The sequence below is a fragment of the Pygoscelis adeliae genome, unplaced genomic scaffold, assembly GCF_000699105.1.
Source record: "Pygoscelis adeliae isolate BGI_AS28 unplaced genomic scaffold, ASM69910v1 Scaffold26, whole genome shotgun sequence".
NCBI classification, from domain to species: domain Eukaryota; kingdom Metazoa; phylum Chordata; class Aves; order Sphenisciformes; family Spheniscidae; genus Pygoscelis; species Pygoscelis adeliae.
Window position 1 is genome coordinate 4,197,123 of NW_008825104.1, and position 7,431 is coordinate 4,204,553.

Consider the following 7,431-nt stretch of genomic DNA (forward strand, 5'->3'; position numbering starts at 1 on the left):
ATCCTCTTCTGACAGTGTTCTGGGAACTGTGCCGTGAGGAGTAGTAACTGTGCGGTAGCAGAACACCACTAGAAAAATATGCATGCTTCTACTAAACTGGGAAACACGGAATGGCTGGTGAAAGCAGATGCATGAGGTAGGCAATCCCATTCTGCAGGCTGGCAGGAGCAGGAGAAATAATGCAAATGAACAAGGGCAGTAGGGAAGCCAACAGTCAGGCTAGTAACTGCATTAGCGTATCTGTAGGTTATTTCTACTGTGGGTTATTCTTACTACAGATTGCTAATAATCTGAGACATATGCCCACAAGGCAGAGAAGGAATCAGTTCAAAAAGGTCATGATAAAACTGGGAAACTGTGTCATACTCCAGTGTGCTTGTATGGTGTTTTCCCAACCTGGAGTAACTCAACACAGGCAAAAGGAGAAATCCTTACAGATTGTTTTGGAATTGCATTGCTTAACTGAAGAATTATTTATGTATTTAATCTTACTGCCCAGAAAGAGAGGGGAGAGGTTATAGTATGCTTTAAGTGCTCTAATAATGACTTTTTTTTTAGGCATTTTTGTGTTTTAAATGCAGAAGGAGTAAAATAAACAAATACTAAAAAAAAATATTTTTCTCAATAGTTAAACCCCTCCCCGCCAATATACTGCCTATCCCTCCTGGGAAAAACATAAGTCATACATGACTATGATCGTATCTGTTTTGTACACAGGATTAATTTCTTATAATGCTTTCTTGTCAGAGGACTACTGAAATGCCTGGCAGCACTGACCGCCCATGGCCCCCTATCCATATTTTGGTTTGTGTCTCCCCAGTTACCAAAATCTGGCTATGATTTAGTCAGCTCCCAGGTCTCTGAGACTGCATCTTGATGCTGCTCTTTGAAGGTGACCAGGTGTGTGGTTCAATGCCATTCTCTTCATGCTCTTTATCTCAGACTCACAAAGCACAGTCCTCCCCAGCGACCACCAAACTCTGTGGTTCGTGATTGGTATTTTTCCACACGTGTTGTCTAGCTTTTCAAAATGGGTACAAATCCCATGGGGTTTCCCAGAGGTCTACTGCCACCCTAAAACCTAGCTGGTGTTGCTCTCCCTCAGTGCCCCACCTGGATGCTTCTCCCTCTGGGCTCCTGGTCCTTCATTTGGTTGGAAAACCGCTGTCGCCTGTGTGGTGGGGAAGCAAGAATGCAGAGGGGCTTGAACAAGCTTCTCCCCCAGAAGCAAAAACATGATGGATCTCAGCAGGAGACCTTGCTGTTGCCTGAGTCATGATTACTGAGTAATGAGAAGCATGACCTAAGGATCTGAACTCTTCCTAGCTAGAATCAGGTAAGACAGGGCCTAGATAGCATTTCAGTAGTGTTTGTTTTTAAACAGAAGTATGCAAGTATAAAACCACTGAGGCTGACTCACAATGTAGAACACCATGTCAAATCTTATTGTATTCAGATCCCAAACAAGAGTAAGACCACTGAGTGTGGTCTTTATTACACAGTGTAATAAAGGACTAGGGTTTTATTCTGCTAGGAACATTGTTGTAGAGTCACTAACAGCTGGGCTGGAAGAGTTACTCAAGGCATCACCTACTCCTGCCAGGATGAACTATACTTACCTACATCATTTCTGTTTGTCTAAACCGCTTTAAAACTGCCAGTGATGGAGGTCCTACAGATTCCCTAGAAACTGAGAGCTCAGTAAAACTAGTGCCAATTGTTAGAACCTTTTCCCTAATATCTAACTTTGCTAACATTTCAGCCTACTCAGTGAACGTGGAAAACATGCTGCAGTCTTGGACATACTTTAAGTATGTCATCATGTCTCTCCACGACCTTCTTTAGAGCAAACAAAATTAATTGCTCCAAACATTCTCCAGATTGTTCACATCTTCTCTGGACTTTGTCCAGTTTTCTTTAAGGAAGATATGGACTAAGTTAAAAATATCCTCCAACAAATAACTTACTGGTGCTGAATGAAGGAAGGACTTCTTCACATATGTTACAGACAACAACCCTCTTTGCTGCAAGACGATACTGGTGACTCCCACTGCGTTCGTGATTCACTGTAATGATTCAGATTACCTTAAGAGCAATTGTTATTTCATACGCTCCGCCCTATATTCCTTCCAGTGCAGATGTAGAAACACTAGACAAGAATTGTAATAGACCTATATTGAAAATAACTTTCAACTCCTTTCAAAATAGTTTTACAAACCAGTACATACAAATAGTAGCTCAACTGAAATGGAAGGAAAAAAAGGAAAAAGAAATCCCTCCTCAGTTTCATCAGTGTATCCCAATATTCATTTAATTAATCTCCAGAAGGAAACCCATTTACCTATTCTCACTGGCTAGGATTAACATTTCACTATACTTTCACATCAGACTTTGCAACCTTTTCCTAGCATCAGAAAGGTTTTGTTGTAAAATTTAAGTTAAATCATTCCTTGGAACTTGGAACTTAATTATATTACTAAAAGGAATACAGAGAGTAGAAATTATCTGAGAAATGTTATGGGCTTTTAAGATGTTTCATAATGCTTTCAACATTTTCAGTTATCACTTTTAATGGTTACCTAATAAAGATTCGTTCCTAAAAGTAATTTGGAATTATATCTCTGAGATAAGCCATCAATAAACTTCCTATGTGAGATGAACCAACAAGATTCTGAAAGAGAAAGATGTGGAAAATCCTTATCCAGTTCATCACAACTAATATTGTGATTAATTTTCCACCACAACCTTCCCCACTATATTTCTACTGCAAATAAGTTGCATACCTAAGCATACAACTTTAATAATCTTGTTGCCATTGTTGTAATGCTGACCTTATTTTAAACTCCATGTGTTGATGCAAGCTCCCATTTATCATTGTCTGCTTGCAGGTGGTTTGCTCTGGAGACTAGCTGGCTATTACAAAGGACACAGTACCACCCACTCTATCAAACACACCAACACATAACAATGTTTCATTTTGTTGCGCTATTACATGTTTTTATCCTAGCTTAATAATGATCCATTGTTTCATTTCCTCAGCACAGGTAACAGAATGGCGCTATGTACATCAGACAGATACAAACTCAGTCTAAACTAGTGGTTGCACTGATGAGTTGCAAGCAATCTGCACATCCTTTTCTCTGCATGAGAAGTGTGTATACTCTCTCTATACAGAGGGAGTACTTCCCCAGTCTACAAAAGTAGCAGGATAAGAAGTCAGTACTAGCTAAATGGTAGTATCTTGAGTATATCTACACACGTAAGTTGAGGTGTAAGTACGAGATTCTCTGTTTATCCATGAGCACACTCCATGCAGTGCACCATGGAAAGATTGGATATGATGTCATAACTAAACCCCTTTCAAAATGCATGTGCACAAGCACGCTGAATTAAGATTGCACAAGAAGCCCAAATTATAGCATTTCCTAATTTTCAATTGCTTGATTCTGGCACCTTAACATGCTTTTTTTCATGTAGCTGTAGGCATACTTTAAGACAGACATACCACAGGTTAAGCAACTGTCAACACAAATGCAGAAGCACTGCTTTATATTCTGCTTAGACCAAGCCATTTTGTTACATTTGCATGTCCTCTATTACTGCAAGGTCATGGTGAACAGGAGTCACAGCTGTACTTCTATGTCAGTGTGAAGTCAGGTTTGGGCCATCTATGTTTCTACTCCCCAGGTACTGGGCATACCTAACATTTTGTTCTAGACCTTTTGCCACTTCTCTTTGTCATGCCTCCAGCCCAAGCCCTGGATCTCCTTGCTTTTGAGAAAAGTGAAAATACAGGCCAAACATCAGGAACAAACACTGGACACTGCTGACAGAAGGTCAGAAAAATCGGGATGACACCCAATAACTGTTAAGGAACAACCTTAAACAACCCATATTACCTATCCCTTCCCCCAACACAGTGACCCAACAATACCATGAATCAATATGCTACCCACACTGGCACCCCAAGTAGTAACAACACAATAGCACATCAGCACGACATGCTCATAAAGCACATACTTGCCATGGCCAGAATTTCCACAAACTGCAAGAATCTTGGGGTAGATGGGGTAAGAGAGGGAATGGAAGTGACTTCCTAAATACAGAATGAAATTAAATGGATCTTTGCTACTGGAGAAACAGAACAATATACAGCTTCTGCCCGTGACCCCTCTTGTTTCCTAGGATCCTTGCTGGACACACATAGAGCGTCAAGGACATTAGTAACAACCATTACGTAGTACCTAGCAAGCCTGCCAACAAGAACTGAGCAGGAATACAGAGACCTGTTCAAAGGCTCAGGAAAACAAGCGAGAGAGACTGCTTAAGATGCCACAGGGGCTTTTATGAATGAGAAACACAAGGAGGAAGGATAGAGGGGTTCAAGGACTGTTGAAATGAGTTATCAAAAAGGCTTATTATACCCAGAGACATGGTCTTGCACTGTGAAAGCAGAGCCTTGCAGTCATTTAGTACCCAGGTACTCTCCTAGTTTCTAAGATGCCAGGTGGCTACCCTGAGGAAAGGCTAAAGCACTGAGAGATGATGCATCAGCTTCTTCTGAATCAAAAGCTAAATTAGTTTTTAAAAATAAATGATTCATGCTGTTTCATTTGAACCAAACTTCACCCTCCCTCTTTGAAGCCTTGCACTAACTGCATTGTTTGAAGGATATTTTAAGTGCTTGTGCCACCCCTACAAGACTTGTTGATTTTTAAAGTTAGAAGATTTTTATTTCCTCCCTTCCAAAACCAAGCTCTTCTTGTACCTTAAAAAAAAAAAATCCCTATTTGTGTAAGACATATGGCACAAACAGCCACCCCTAACCTTCTCCCCCAACAGACATGTGGTATGACTACAATAAGCCACACACTGAAAACACATTTGCCATCTGAATTCAGAAATTCCCAGGGAGACACAAAGAACACAAAACAAGCTCTGTATATGGAAAATGCTCCCACCCATTTATCCTAGCACAAACTGCATGAGTACTGAGAAGTGCCTTGCAATGAAATCACATCCATTTCTCATTTAGTAAAGGGGTACCAAGTATCTTTGACAGTCACACACCTTCATGATTACATCACATCATTATGCTGTCAAAAATTAATCAAGACCTAAGGAGTATACCCTGGAAGGTCCCCTTTGGAACACCTGTGCTAAACTCTGTTAATACCACCACACCCACCAGCTACTCAAAGTGCAAGGGAGAGAGCATTTCCAATGATGCCCTTTGCCAAAAGGTGCACGAGACTTTCCTGATAACATGCCCCAGAGAAACATTGCTAGAGCAGGGAATTATGAGCTGATGCTCACTTGTCTTTTTGTCAGTTTTGGGTATGCTTTGATAATCAATAACCAATGATTACCCCATGCAATGCTACAGGCTTGGGGAAGAGTGGCTGGAAAGCTGCCTGGCGGAAAAGGACCTGGGGGTGTTGGTCAACAGCCGGCTGAACATGAGCCGGCAGTGTGTCCAGGTGGCCAAGAAGGCCAATGGCATCCTGGCCTGTATCAGAAATAGTGTGGCCAGCAGGAGCAGGGAAGTGATCGTGCCCCTGTACTCGGCACTGGTGAGGCCGCACCTCAAATACTGTGTTCAGTTTTGGGCCCCTCACTACAAGAAGGACATTGAGGTGTTAGAGCGTGTCCAGAGAAGGGCAACACAGCTGGTGAGGGGTCTGGAGAACAAGTCTTATGAGGAGCGGCTGAGGGAACTGGGGTTGTTTAGTCTGGAGAAGAGGAGGCTGAGGGGAGACCTCATTGCTCTCTACAACTACCTGAAAGGAGGTTGTAGCGAGGTGGGTGTTGGTCTCTTCTCCCAAGTAACAAGCAATAGGACGAGAGGAAATGGCCTCAAGTTGCACCAGGGGAGGTTTAGATTGGATGTGAGGAAAAAATTCTTTACTGAAAGAGTGGTTAAACATTGGAACAGGCTGCCCAGGGAAGTGGTTGAGTCACCATCCCTGGAGGTATTTAAAAGAAGTGTAGATGTGGCACTTAGGGAGATGGTTTAGTGGGCATGGTGGTGTTGGGTTGACGGTTGGACTTGATGATCTTAGAGGTCTTTTCCAACCTTAATGATTCTATGATGTTCAAAGCTCCCTTCAAGCCACTGTATAGAGGTGCAAGATGATTCTTCCCAACCCATTATAGTATAATATAGCAGTATATATACACACACATATATATGTATTTGTAGCAGAAAAAATTGTACAGCAGAAACACCAAGAAACTACCAATTTGTAATGGAGAATTGAGGTTTAATAAGCATCTATAGTCATGTACTTATTCTTCCTGTGGCAGCTGTATTTATTGCAATTATTTTCCAATGTTAAACAAGTGTGAACAAGAACCTAATTATTTTGTGTTTACTTACAAATTGTTAAATTTTCTTTCCCAACTGTTTGATAAATGGCACACTAGAACTGTAAATAGGTTTGACAAATCAGTTGTCTTCAATAAAGGCAAATAAAAATTGTGAAGGCTTGACATTGCTCTGCAGAGAGGTCCCAGTGATTTGAACAGGGGCAAGACCATTTCTAGTTTCTAGTAAATATTTTTTAAGTCATGAGACAGAACTCTTTCGTAGACTATAAATGGGGAATATTCCTAAGAAATATTATCCCTGTTGTAGAAGTTAGCTAGGAACACCAACTTCTCGATAAAAGTAAATAGAACAAAACCAGAACAAAAGGCTTGTTAGCAAGGCACAGACTGTGCACCAGGAACTACTGCTTACAAGTGCCAAAGACCATTACTTTGTTATAGAATCATGGAGTGGTTTGTGTTGGAAGGGACCTTTAAAGATCACCTAGTCCAATCCCATTCCATGGGCAGGGACACCTTTCACTAGACCAGGTTGCTCAAAGCCCCACCCAACCTGGCCTTGAACACTTCCAGGGATGGGGCATCCACAGCTTCTCTGGGCAACCTGTTCCAGTGTCTCACCACCCTCATAGTAAAGAATTTCTTCCTTGTATCTTCTCTAAATCTATCCTCTTTTAATTTAAAAATATTACCCCTTGTCCTATCACTACAGGCCTTGGTAAAAAGCCTCTCCCCATCCTTCTCATAAGCTCTCTTTAAGTACTGAAAGGCCGCAATAACGTCTGTCTAACAAGGCAGGTTGATAAAAGTCCTCTGGTATTAAAGTTGCCTGACACTCCCTCTTATAAGCTCCATTTTTAATTGCTTGGGAATCTAATGAATTGTTTATAAGATTTTGAAGGGAGATGATCCTCACCTCAATTACATGTTTCTGACATCCCTATGAAAACCTAGCCAAATTATAAACCTCTGTTAACATGGTTTCCTTACACTCAACAGAGGCAAAGTACAGAGCTGCATTTCCAGAAGATACACCCGCAGTGACACTTGCTTCTACACAGCCACAGCTACGCTTCTCCAGTTGCAGCTCTGACCTGTCAT